Raw genomic sequence first — 14667 nt, 5'->3', positions numbered from 1 at the left:
AATATAGGGTTTCATGAGATCAATAAGATAACTAATGCAAGATTGATTAAATTGAGGGAAAAAAATGATTTAAATAAGGGAATCAGGACTACATTCATGAAATATCAATTTGACCATGGCCATGGTGAGTTTTGGGGTGAACTTTCTTGTGAGTTCAAGGAGACATAGTGGAAAGTTACCTTGGTAGAGAGGTCTTGAAGGAGAGAGCAGTTGAGAGGTTACTCTTTAGGGTTTAGGGTTGAAGAGAGAACCCTAGATAGGATATAAAGAAGGCCTAGTTAAGAGTCCAAGTAGGATATGACTCATTAAAATAAGATTATCCCTATCAAATTAGTATCAGAGCAAGTAAATATTTGGGCAAGGTATAGTACATGTCAGAGTCAATTGGAGAAACAAGTATGGTGACAAATGTGGAATTGGCCAAGATGGTCCAAGAGTATGCAAGAGTGTCCCAAGAAAGAGAGTTGGAAAAAACAACTCTTGAAGAATAATTTAGAAGTCATGGAAAACAAGCTAGGAGAAGTTGAAGGTAAAGATGAAGAGATTAGTGAAAAGATCAAAGGAAAGGAGGATAAGGGCAAGGAAGTGGATTTAGAGGATGAGATCCTTGAACCAAACCCACCATTGCAAGAATAACTATTTTCAAAAGCCATTAAAGCTTTGGGAGGAAAATATTTGGAAGGTGTTCTCTTGTTTAGTGGGAATATGGAGCTAAAGTTGGTTATGGAATGGATTGAGGGGATGGAGAACCATTTTGGGTGTGAAGGCATAAGTGAAGCATATAAGGTAAATATGGAAAAGTTTAGAATGAGGGGACCAAACCTAAATTGGTGGATTCAATGAGAGATAGAAAAGGAAGGTAACACTCCATATACACATGGAAAGGCATGGTTGCCAAGATTAGAGAAAAATTTCTACTAGTAAATTATGAAACTCAACTTCGTAGAAAGAGATAGAATCTTAGGCATAGGGACGTGAATGTGAATTCTTATACAGATTATGTTTGATATTCAATTTGTAGGAGGATGAGAACATAAAAGTGGCTAGGTACATGAATGACCTTAGATGAAATTTTCAAGAGGAAACTATTTTCCTAATCCCCACCACTATCCACAAATGCTAACAACTAGTCCTCAAGGTAGAGGAGAAGAGTAAGAAGAAACAATATGCTAATACTAGGAGAAAAATAAGAGGGAGAGACTTTAGAGGGAGTCACATAGGAGGATTCAGTGGAAAAGGAGGTGACACAAAATCTCAAGGTAAGTCTAAACTAACTTAGAAGAGTAGTGTGACTAGTGGAAGGGAAAATCCTAATAGAAGCAAATGATTTAGTGGTGTAGTGCACCTCCCCTTTTGAATTCTTTTATGTGTTTTAGGGTTGGTTTAGGTTTTTGTGGGTGTTTTTGAATAAAATCCAATAGGGTGGATGTAAGGTTGGTCAACTATATGTTTGTAGGAGCCTATAGTGCTCACTAGTTGAAAAGTTGCTACTTTTGGCTTATAATAGTGAAACCTTGCTATTTTGCTGTAGTATGGGTTTGAGGAGTGTTTTAAAACCCTACATACCTTATCTAGGGTCAAGGTGGTCACACTCACCCATCAAGTTGTCAAAATGAGCCAAAATGCTCATTATGCAAAAAGTTGCTAGCAATTTTGGAAAGTTGCTCAAGCAACTTTGATAACTTTTGCAAAAATGGAGCAAGATTTGGCTAGGAATTTCTAATCAAATCTTGCTGAATTTTGCAAAATTTGTCAAAGTTTCTTGAGCAACTTTCCAAAATTGCTAGCAAATTTTTGCATAATGAACATTTTGGCTCATTTTGACAACTCGATGGGTGAGTTTTGCTCAAGCAACTTTGACAACTTTTGCGAAAATGGAGCAAGATTTGGTTAGATCATTTCTAACCACCCATGCTTGGGATATAAGTATGGATTTTATTTTTGGAGAAGGTTAATGCAATTTTGGATTACATTTCTTATTTTTGATACCTTTGTACGATTTTCTGTAGCAACATTTTGCTAGAAATATACTATTTTCTTGTTACTATATGAATTGTATGGATTGGTAGAGAAGACTAGGTTCCATGAGAATGTAGAGTACTCTAATAGTTTTCATTTTTTTAAATTATATTTCTTGAAGTTGTTAGTGTATAGAGGTAGAAGTTTTTGAAGGTCACTGCTTGTACAAAATAGTCACACTGTTGTTTGGCAAAGAAAAATGGCTCTAACCTAAGAACCCACTAGTGGAAATGACTAAAACCATGAGGGAAGTATGGTTAGAGTTTTTAAATATAATTTTTGTTCTTTTTTTTTGTTTTTTCAACCAGATCCTTGTTTCTAATGGCAAGCCCTATGGCTAGTTGTTGAATACAATTGAGCCAGGACATGGTTAAGATTACTTTGGCACATGCACCCATAGCCTTGTGAAAAATATCTAATGAGGTCCATGGAAGTCCTAGAAAATTCTATAATAGCATTCAAAGGTGAAAGGAGTTGAAACAAGGATTGGAGACCATTTTGGCAATTGTTTATGCTCACTAGTCTAGAGGCCTAATTAATAGGCTTAAAACTAGGGCATGGTAGAAACTAGGGTTATGGGTGCAACCAGAAGCTAAGATTTTGGAATTTGGAAGTAATTATATTTACCTTGAATATTTACAAGGACTTTTGCAAGGTCATTTGAAGGTTTTCGGACTTGTAGCTAAAAACAATGAAACTAAGCCTAATAGGGGCTAGCACAACTAGGCCTCCTAGTGGATTTGAGACCTACTGGATTGGTGAAGGATCTAGAGGTGTGGGAAAGGGTTTAAAATGAATATAGATGGACTAGGTAGACTATAAGTTTCTAAGGGAAAGTGTGGAAAGATCCTAGGCAAAGGTTTGGGGTTCTAGGAGGGAGAACTAGCAAAGAAGGCTAGGTATTTGGAAACTAGTTGGACTAGTACAACTTTGTGACATTGTAATCTTCTCAAGGTCAAATATACCTTGGAGGAGAAGTTGATAGCAAGGATCTTGGAGATCCTAAATTGGTGAAGACCCTAACAAGGTTTAAGCACTTGGAGTGAAGAAAACCTAGGATACCAAAGTCCTCTGCATCAGAGTGGTATCAAAGCCAACTTTTAGGTTGGTACATGTCTGATGAAGAAGGAAGTCAAGGGAGTCAAGAAGCTGATAGTATGCCACCCAAGGCAATGAGAAAGGGTTCCATAGTGGACTTGGTCAAGGGCCTATTGGCCAAGGAAAACTAGGTAGAGACAAAGAGCAAGAAAAATATCACAGAATGGAGAGATGAAAGTGATGAGGAAGATGAAGGCCTCACAGGGGAGCCAAGAGCAAGTAAGGAGGAGGTGGAATATGATAAGAAGGTGTTCTTGGAAGCCTTTAAGTCTCTCAATAAGGATAGTACGGAACACACCCCTTACTACAATGGTAGCTTGAATGGGGATGAATTGTTAGATTGGTTGGAATCCATTGATAACCAATTTGACTACAAGGAGGTACAAGAGGAGACAAGAGTCAGTTATGCTAAGGCTAGGCTCAAGAGATCAATACTGGTATGGTGGAAGATGATGCAAGATGATAGGGTAGCAATAGGGAAGAAGAAGATAGTAGCATGGGAGAGAAAGAAGATTAGAATCAAGGCTCAAATCTTGCCCACTGATTATGAGATCTAGATATATCCAAAGTTGCATAATTTGAGGTAGAGGGACATGCTATTAATTGCTTATATGGAAGAATTTAATAGGTTGATTCTTAGAGCTAGAAGACAAGAAGAAGAGGTGGAAAAGGTAGCAAAGTACCTTAATGGATTAAGGCAAGGGATCCAAGATGAGATAACTTTGATGGCCCCTGATATCATGCATAAATGCCTCCAAATGACATTAAGAGTAAAGGATAAAGCTAGAAGGAGGAATGAGTCTTATCAAAGGGGAAGAAGCAATAAATATAGAGGGTTTAGAGGTAGAGGCAACTTTGGAAGGGGGTAAGGTCCTAAAAAAATCAATGAAGGCCAGTCTACTGATAACAATGGTAGTAACTAGTATAGGGGATCCTTTCAAAGAGGAGGATACAAAGGAAGAGGACCTCCTAGGGGCAGGTGTCAATCACAAGGGAGGACTAATTTAGTCTTTACTGGAAGGTGCTGTAACTGTAACCAAGTAGGTCATACAATGGGAAAATGTAATCAAAGGGCTACATCATCTTCCATGGGGGAAAGATGAAACTAGTTGGTGCAGGAGGATGACACACAAAGTGTTACTTCTCCTATTTCCAAGGTAGGACCAATAGTGGATGGAGAGAACCTAATTCTAAGGAGAACCTTGTTGAAGATGCCAAGTGTTGTAGAGACTCCACAAAGGAAGAATCTGTTCAAGACAACTTGTAAGTCTTATGGGAAAATCTACAAGGTGATAGTGGACTTTGGATCCACTAAGAATATTGTGTCTACAGAGATGGTGGATAAACTAAAGTTAAGGAGGATACCTCATACCACTCTATATAAGTTTTCATGGTTGAATAAGGGAAAAATAATAATGGTAGATGAGCACAATATGATTGAATTTGAGATTGGTGAGTATAAGGACAAGGTCCCATGTGACATGATTCCCATAGATGCATGCCACCTTCTCTTAGGATGTCCATGGAAATATGATGTCAAAGCTATTCGTCATGGTGAGAAGAATACCTATGTGATCACTAAGCAAGGCAATAAATTCCAAATGGATCCATTGCAAGAACCTAGTGAGGAGAAGCATGTGGGAAGAAGTGTGATGTTATTGAGTGGGAAATATTTTCTTGAGGATATGAAGAACGAGAAGGGGGTTTTTTGTGTAGTGATAGTGAAACCAAAGGAGGAGACCAAGGAGAAAGCCAATATGGCACCAGAGGTACAAGCCTTGTTGGAAAGGTACCATGACATAGTGGAAAATGGATTTCCAAGTGCATTTCCACCTATGAGGGATATGAGTCATCAAATTGACCTGATAACTAGAAAAAAATTATCAAAAAAAGTAGCTTATAAGATGAAACCAAGTCAAAATGCAGAGATAGCAAGGCATATTCAAGTTTTGCTGGATAAAGACTTGATAAGGAAGAGTTTAAGCCCATGTGTTGTACCCATAGTACTTGAAGCTAAAAAGGATGGGAAATGGAGGATGTGTACAGACTCCAGGGCTATAAACAAAATCACAATTAGATATAGATTCCCAATACATCAAATAGAAGATTTAATGGACAATTTGGGAGGTTCTCCTTACTTTTCCAAGGTAAATTTGAAGTTAGGGTATCATCAAATAAGGGTAAGGCCAAGTGATGAGAGGAAAAAAACCTTCAAGACAAATGAAGGGTTGTATGAGTGGCTTATTATGCCCTTTGGTTTAACAAATGCACCTAGCACCTTCATGAGGCTCATGAATGAAGTGCTAGTAGATTTCCTTGGTAAGTTTGTAATTATTTACCTTGATGACATCTTGATATTTAGTAGGTCCAAGGAGGATCACCTGAAGTATTTAGAGATCGTCTTGAGGAGGCTACATCAAGAGAAGTTGATGATCAATCAAGAAAAGTGTGAGTTTATGAAACCTAAATTAGTTTACCTTGGTTTTGTGGTTGCTAATGGGTGCATAAAAATGGACCCAGATAAGGTTAAGGAAATATTAGAATGGCCTACACCTAGGTCCATAGGGGATGTTAGGAGTTTCCATGGTTTGGCCTCCTACTATAAGAAATTTGTAAGGAAATTCAATTATGTATGTGTCCCTATCCTCAACACCATAAAAGGTGGGATCAAATGTTAGTTTAAATGGATAGTAGAAATAGACCAAGGATTTGAAATGTTAAAGAAAAGGATTGCAGAGCTACCTACTCCAAGGTTCCCTAATATCAACTAATTGTTTGTGGTGGAGTGTGATGCTAACAAGATGGGCATTGGATTAGTATTAAGCCAAGAGGGGCACCCTATGGCTTTCTTTTCAGAGAAGCTGAATGAGGCTAAGAAAAGGTACTCCACCTATGACTTGGAGTTATATGATATGGTACAAGCTCTTAAAAAGTGGAAATATTACCTCTTGCCTAGGGAATTTTTGGTCTACACTGACAATCATACTCTAAGTTTCTTGAATGGGAAATAAAAATTGGATCAAAGGCACTTAAAGTGGGTAGATTCGTTGCAAGCTTATACATTTGTCATAAATCATAAGAAAGGAGTTAGTAACAAGGTAGAAGATTATCTTAGTAGAAGAGTCTTAACCATACAAGAAATCCAACTACAAAGCATAGGGATGGATGATTTGAAGGATCTCTACAAAGAGGACAAAGATTTTAGAGAACCCCATGAGGCATGTGTGTAATTCCAATAGGGATTCAAGGTAGATTTCAATGAGTTTTTACTACAGGAAGGTTTACTATTTAAGGGACACCTTATGTGTATATGCCAATGCTCAATAAGGGAGAATATTGTAAAGGAGAAACATCAAGGCAGTTTGGGAGGACACTTTGGAGTGGATAGAACTCTAGAATGAGTAAATAGGCATTACTATTGGCTTAAGATGTAGTTTGATATAAGGAATTTTGTGGAACAATGCAAAATTTGTCAAAGAGAGAAAGGAAAAAGTAGCAACAATGTGTTGTATCAACCACTTGTCATACCCCAAAGGCCTTGGGAGTCCCTTAGTATAGATTTTATATCAGGGTTTCCCAAAACAAAAAAGGGGTAATGACTTTGTCTTTGTGGTAGTGGAGCATTTCAGCAAGATGAAACACTTCATTTCATGTAAGAACACTAATGATACTTCTCAAATTGTAGGCCTATTCTTTAGGGACATTGTGAGGATTCATGGGTTGCCTCTGAATATAGTAAGTGATAGGGATAGCAAGTTCATAGGTCACTTTTGGAGGATCTTATGGAAGAAACTTGGAACAAACTTTTCTTTCTCTTCAATGTACCATCTACAATCAGATGGTCAAATAGATGTGCTAAATAGGTCACTTGGGAATTTGCTCAGATGCTTAATAAAGAAACATGGCCAATCATGGGAACATATCATAGGGCAAGCTGAATTATTCTATAATGACTCCATCAATAGGAGCATTGGAAAAAGCCCTTTTAAAATAGTCTATAGGGCTCATCCTTGGGGGATCCTAGAGCTAAGGGATCTAAGCCTATCAGACAAAAGGAGTGCACAAGGGGAATCATTTGTAGAACAATCATGATCAAGTCACCAAGACTTTACAAAAGCAGGTGGAGAAGTACAAGTCAATAGATGATCAATCAAGAAGAGATTTGTAGTTCAAGGTTGGGGATCTAGTACTTGCTTACCTCAGGAAGGAGAGGATACCCAAGGGTCAGTCAACTAAGCTACTCATGAAGAAGATATGTCCATTGAGGGTTTTGCATAAATATGGAAAAAATGCCTATGAGGTGGAGTTACCTCCTGATTTGAGAATTTCACCAATTTTCAATGTTTGTGATCTATATCCCTACAAGGGACCACCCTTAGACTTAGATCAATACTCTATCAGAGCTTTGGAGGATGATGATGGGGTGAAAGACTTGCCTACTCCAACACCTATGAAGTTGGACAATATACTAGATTCTAAAGTGCTTAGGAAGATTAGGAAGGGTAACTACAAGGAGCACCTCATCAAGTGGAAGGGACTACTTGATGTTGAGGCTACTTGGATGATAGAGGTAGACATTTTGAAACATGGGGTCACCATTGAAGACCTCCTAACTCTAGGGACTTAAGTATTTTGTCCCAAAGGAGTATGGTGCAAGGTACTTCCCCTTTTGAATGCTTTTATGTGTTTTAGGGTTGGTTTAGTTTTTTGTGGGTGTGTTTGAATAAAATACAATAGGGTGGATGTAAGGTTGGTCAACTATATGTTTCTAAGAGCCTACAGTGCTCACTAGTTGAAAAATTGCTACTTTTGGCTTAGAATAGTGAAACCTTGCTATTTTGGTGTAGTATGGGTTTGAGAAATGTTTTAGGACCCAATATACCTTAAATAGGGTCATGGTAGTCACACTCACCCATCAAGTTGTCAAAATGAGCAAAAATTCTCATTATGCAAAAAGTTGCTAGCAATTTTGGAAAGTTGCTCAAGCAACTTTGACAACTTTTGCAAAAATGGAGCAAGATTTGGTTAGATCAGTTCTAACCACCCATTCTTGGGATATAAGCATGAATTTGATGTTTGGAGAAGGTTAATGGAATTTTTTATTGCAATTATTGTTTTTGATGCCTCTGTACAAATGTCTATAGTGATGAGAGCCATTTACGACCTATTTTATGCCATATTTTAATCCATTCCATACAGTTTCATGCTTACTTCCCTATTCTATTTTCATCCGATTTTATTGTTTTATGTTACATGTGACTTAATATTTAATATTGTTTCAGGATTAAAATATGAAAAATACATTATTGATTTCTTTTACTAATCTTTATTGGTGTAGCATGTTGATGGAATAGATCTTCTTTTCACTTATCCCATAATTACTTCTTGTCGCATTTGGATGTGAACTATTATTCTTCTAGCTGAATGTCATCAATGCATTCTACCATGAATAAAATGTATATTTCTACAATCTCATTTGAGAATATATGCTGGTTGGACACATGTATTACAATCTATATGGAGTTTAACTACTTAATATCTACTATTGTTTCCATCATACGATGATCTCCAGCCATGCAAGGGAAATAATAGCAAACAACCAAGGCAAAATTTTGTTGCATATATTCACATGGGAAACATTATTAGTATTTAGTTTCCTATATTTATATGCAGTAACAAATGTAATTCATGCGATATTGTTTTGTTATATTTGCTTGGCCATGAGCCAACCATGTAGATATCTCATACATATTCTATTTAGTGTTTGTTTTATAGCAATGACCTATATATATGGTCAAATATCATAGCAGAAGTGGGGCAGATTTGAATACACAGTTTTTTGTAGAAGGGATTGTTGTATGTGTTGCTATACGTAGGTCTAGATGATACCATTTTGAAATTAATAAAAATATTAGTTTGTCTATAGTTGTAGCAGTGTAAAGCTGATCATTTTCTACTCATCGTGCAAGTCAGGGAGTAAGGGCCCACTTTACTGGTAAAGCATGAAAATATTTCATTTAGCATTCTTAGTTAATGTATCATTTAAGAGTCTTTTCTGTAATTAGATTAGCTGATAAATTAGATGTTCACAATTTTATCCGTTTATTGATTTCTTAGATTAGTTAATTCAGGGTCTAAATATATTCTTTTTATAAGTAGTAACATTATCGTTATTTTATAAATTATTGTTTCTAATAGTTTATAGATTAATACTAATTTCCATTTCTAATGTTCTTTCTCTAGGAAGTGACAGTTTTTGTCACTAGGATTTATTTGTTTTTTCATAGATTTAATTTTGCGTTTTGTAGATGCATTCATAATCCCTCATCTCACAACTATCATCCCTTGATGGCATACTGATTGGACACCTTTCACAAGCTTACACTCTTAGATTGACACATATAGACTAGCCAAATTTCATCATAAATCATTAATTCTTTCATATTATTTGCCCTAGCATTGGCCTATCATGTAGCAATATTTTTCTAGAACTGTACTGTCTTCTTGTTACTATACAACTTGTATGGATTGGTAGAGAATATCAGGTTCCATGGGAATGTAGAGTACTCTAGTAGCTTTCATTATTGTTGAATAGATTTATTCAAGTTGTTAATGTATAGAGGTAGAAGTTTTTGAAGGTCACTGCTTGTACAGGATAGTCACAATGTTGTTTGGCAAAGAAATGGCTCTAACCTAAGAACCCACTAGTGGAAATGGCTAAAACCATGGGGGAAGTATGGTTATAGTCTGTACATAGCAATTTTTATTTTTATTTTTTTTTGTTTTTGCAAAAAGTTCGTTGGTTCCAATGGAAAGCCCTATGGCTGACCATTAAACACAAGTGAGTCAAGAGAGGGTTAATATTACTTTAGCATGTGTGCCCATAACCTTGTGAAAAAGATCTGATGAGGTCCATGAAAGCCCTAGAAAATCCCCTGATAGGATTCATAGGTGGAAGGAGTTAAAACAAGGACTGGAGACCATTTTGGAAATTGTTTATCCTCATTGGTCTAAAGGCCTAATTAATAGGCTTAAAACTAGGGCTTGGTAGAAAATAGGGTTATATGTGCATTTGGATGCTAATATTTTGGAACTTGGAAGTAATTACATGTACCTTGAATATTGTCAAGTGCTAGTGCAAGGTTATTGAAGGTTTTGGAAGTTCTAGCTCAAAATAATGAAACTCGACCTAATAGGGGCTAGGGCAACTAGGTCTCCTAGTGGATTTAAGACCTACTGGATTGGTGAAGGGCCCAAAAGTGTGGGAAAGGGTTCTAAATGAATCTAGATGGACTAGGTATATTGTAAGTGTCTAAGAGAATGTGTGGAAAGATCCTAGGCAGAGGTTTGGGGTTTTAGGAGGGAGAACTAACAAATAAGGCTAGGTATTTGGAAACTAGTTGGACTAGTACAACTTTGTGACATTGGAATCTTCTCAAGATCAAGTATACCTCAGAGGAGAAGTTGATACCAAGGATCTTGGAGATCCTAAATTGGAGAAGACCCTAACAAGGTTTAAACATTGGATGGTTAGAGTGAATAAGGAGCACTTGAAGTGAAGAAAACCTGGGATGCCAAAGTCCTATGCATCATTTAGTGGTGGAAATAGAGGAAGTTTGGTGGTTTTGGAAGAGGATCACACTTTGCAAGCATGAAATGTGACAACTATGTTTAGTTAAGTCATCCAACCTATAAATTTCCTAATACGACATCATCCTCATAATCAGAGAAGAAGGTGGCTTATGTACAAGAAGAAAGAAGCAGTGTTAAGTATCCTAGGGTGAATCTAGACCTAGAGAGTGGTGAGAATCTCATGTTTATGAGAGTGCTAATTAAGGAACCTACCAAGGAGGAGTGCAACTAGAGAAGAAAATTATTTAGGGTGGAGTGTAAGATCCTTGATAAAGTGTGCAAGGCGATTATGGACTCATGGTCCAAAGATAATATCATCTTAGAGGAAGCAGTCAATAAATTAAGGTTGACAAAAATCCCACATACCTATCCTTACAGGGTTACCTAGTTGAACAAAGGAAAAAATGTCTTGGTAAATGAACAAGTGCGGGTTGAATTTGCAATATGAAGGTATTAGGAAAAGATGTTGTGTGATGTCTCACCCATGGATGTCTTCTAGTTTTTATTGGGAAGACCATGATAGTTTGATAGAGATGCATTACACCATGGTAAGAAGAATTATTATACCTTCCAAAAAGATGGAGTGACCTACAAAATACAATCTCTTGTGGATGAAGGAGAGTCTAAGATAATGGATTCTAATGTGTTGTTAATGAGTGGAAATGAGTTCTTGTATGACCTAAAAAAGGAAGAGTGCATAGGATTTTCCATTGTGATGAATCCCAAGAAGGAAGAGAAACCAAAACTAGCATCTTTTCCTATAGAAGTACAACAATTGTTGGACCAATTCAAGGACATAGTCAGTGATGGGTCACCTTCAATATTACCTCCCTAAAGAGAAATAAGCCATAAAATTGATTTCATACCAGAAGCATCCATTCCTAATAAGGTGACCTATAAAATGACACTTGATTAGAATAAGGAAGTGGCAAGGCAAGTCCAAGAATTACTTTCCCGAGGCCTGATAAGAAAAATTAAGCCCATATGTTGTTCCAGTTGTTTTGGCACCCAAGAAAGGAGGTAAGTGGAGAATATGTACTAATTATAGGGAAATTAATAGGATAACAATAAGATATAGGTTTCCTATTTCTAGAATAGAAGACCTAATATATTGTCTTGGAGGGGCTAGGTATGTTTCTAGGTTTTATTTAAAAATTGGTTATCACCAAATTAGGATGAAAGAGGGAGATGGATGGAAAAAACCCTTCAAAACCACATAAGATCTATATGAGTAGCTAGTTATTCCATTTGGAAATACAAATGCCCCTAGCACATTCACGAGGTGCTTAAAGACTACATAGGAAGATTAGTTGTTTATGTAGATGACATTTTCATCTTTAACAAAATAAAGGAAGAGAACCTAAAACACCTAGAAATTGTATTAAGGAGGTTACATGGTGAAAAGTTAGTATTTAACTTGGAGAACATTTATTTTTTCAAGAGGAAGCTTGTTTATCTTGGGTTTGTGGTCTTGCAAGGTGATATAAAGATTGACCCAAGAAAGGCAGAGGAAATTTATCAGTTAGCTCACTCCAAAGACATGGACAAAGGTAATAAGCTTTCATGGATTATCTCAATTCTATAGAAATTTTATAAGGGGATTTAGTGAGATTTGTGCACCTATTTTAGAAACCGTAAAGGGTGGTTTGAAAACCAAGTTCAAGTGGACCAAGGAAGCTAATAAAGGATTTTAGGTGTTGAAGCAAAAGGTAGCTACTCAACTTATTTTGGTTCTATAGATAGTTTTGAGATTTTTTTTTACTATGGAGTGTAATGCAAACAATGTGGTAGTAGAAACAATACTTAGCCAAGAAAGAAGACTCGGGGCACTTTTCAACAAGAATCTTAATCAAGCTAAGAGAAAGTATTCCTCCTATGATTTAGAATTCTATGCACTGGTTCAATTCCTTAGGAAGTGGAGACATTATCTTCTACCCAAAGAATTTATGATTTTCACTGATAATTAGGCACTAAGTTCATAAACACTCAAGATAACTTGAGTCATAGGCATATAAAGTGGATGGATTTTCTTCAAGGCTACACCTTCACTATCAAACACAAGTAGGGCCAAAGTAAGAGGGAAACTAATGCACTTTAAAGTAGATTTCTCATTGTTTAAGAAATATAGATGTAAAGCATTGGGGTTGATAGCTTCAAATACCTTTACAAAGAGAATGAAGACTTCTCAAAAGCCTACAAGGTATGTGTTGAGTTTGACAATATTTTTCATAGTTAGTTTGCATACTATACATTGCAAAATGGATTTTTTTTAAGGGTGGTTAGTTATGTGTACCTAGGGGATCTATGAGGGAAAAATGTATACATGAGAAACATAATAGGAGCTTTAATGGTCATTTTATCCTTAATAAGACACTTACACTAATGTAAAAGTTCTACTTATGGCCCAAGATGAAAACATATGTAAGGAGATATGTTGAATAGTGTGTTGTGTGTCAAAAAGCCAAGGGTACATCTACAAATGCTGGTTTATACCAACCAATAAGTATCCTTAACAAACCACATGAGTCCATTAACATGGATTCCATAGTTGGATTACTGAGGAATAATACAAGATTTGATAGCGTGTTTGTAGCTATTGATAGGTTCAGTAAAATGAACCATTTTATACCATGTAAGACCATTCATGATGCTAGCTATATTTATCATCTCTTTTTCAAGGAGATAGTAAGAGTTCATGGTTTTCCATTGAGTATTGCCTCTGATAGGGATGCAAATTTTATGATTCACTTTTGCAAGACTTTGTAGAAATTATTGGGCATAAATTTGTCTTCTGGTTTAGCCTACCATCCAAAGACTAATGGAAAAATAGAGGGTCATTAAAAGAGTGTTGGGAAATCAGCTTAGATGTTTGACAAATGAGTATGGTCAAATGTGGGACCAAGTTTTTCCTCAAGGTGAGCTTCCTTACAATGAAAGAGTGAATAGATCAACTAGTAAGAACCCATTTGAAGTGGTTTATGGGATTCACCCAAGGGGAGTGTGTGAACTTAGATAAATGAACTAGTACATTTTGACTCATTTTTCAAAAAATAATAGTCTAGTTTTCAACCAAATGCTTTGTCACTATTTTTGTCATCGAAAATTCGATCAAGTCTTGTAGGTGTCAGAATTGCAATGATGCGTTTGGTTGAAAATGACCTCCCTTGTTAATATGACCATTGGCCATAATTTTTACCAAATTTGGTTGAAATGTTAACCAAAGCATTGATCAAAATACCAAATCAATGATGACATCCTAGTCGATGCTTTGGTGAAAATTTCCACGAAAGATTGGTCATGAGTTTGACCAATGCTAGCCCTTGATTGACTAGGAGGCCAAACCCATGATGACAATTTTGACAAATATTTGGTGGAAATTGTGACCAACATTGGTTGAAATTCCCACCAATGTGGGTAAATATTGGTGGAAATTTTGACCAATATGTTTTTTAAAAAAAAAATTTACGAGAAGAAATATCTAAAGCAATCACCAATGATAGTTTGGTTAGTGATTAGTTTAGATATTTATCTTCGGGTCTTTGGTGGGTCTACCACCACCTTAAAATGAGATTTCATAGACCTATATTGATGAAACTACAAGTGGCTATAGATGGATGAGGTTCTCATCTTTCAGGGTGTTTAATTCCCTAGATCTAGACCATGGAGAGGGAGAGAATATATGTTATTGCTTAATTAAATGAATCTTACTACAAGAGAATCACATTGCCTTGAGTAGTCATTTCTTGAGGAGATGTAACCTCAACCTCATGAGTAACCTTAACACATCATCAAGTCATTCATTTTACTCCTCTGAAATAGTACATAGTTGACAATTATAGTAACAACTTAATGAATAAAAAATCAAGGCATAATTTAAGTATATCACATGTGCATTGGCTGATCCACCAACTGCTAGAA

This window comes from Cupressus sempervirens, chromosome 2, assembly GCF_028749045.1.
Source record: "Cupressus sempervirens isolate cs-2001-9-10 chromosome 2, ASM2874904v1, whole genome shotgun sequence".
NCBI lineage: Eukaryota > Viridiplantae > Streptophyta > Pinopsida > Cupressales > Cupressaceae > Cupressus > Cupressus sempervirens.
The sequence above is the reverse complement of the archived record's forward strand: the minus strand, read 5'-3'. Positions refer to the sequence as shown.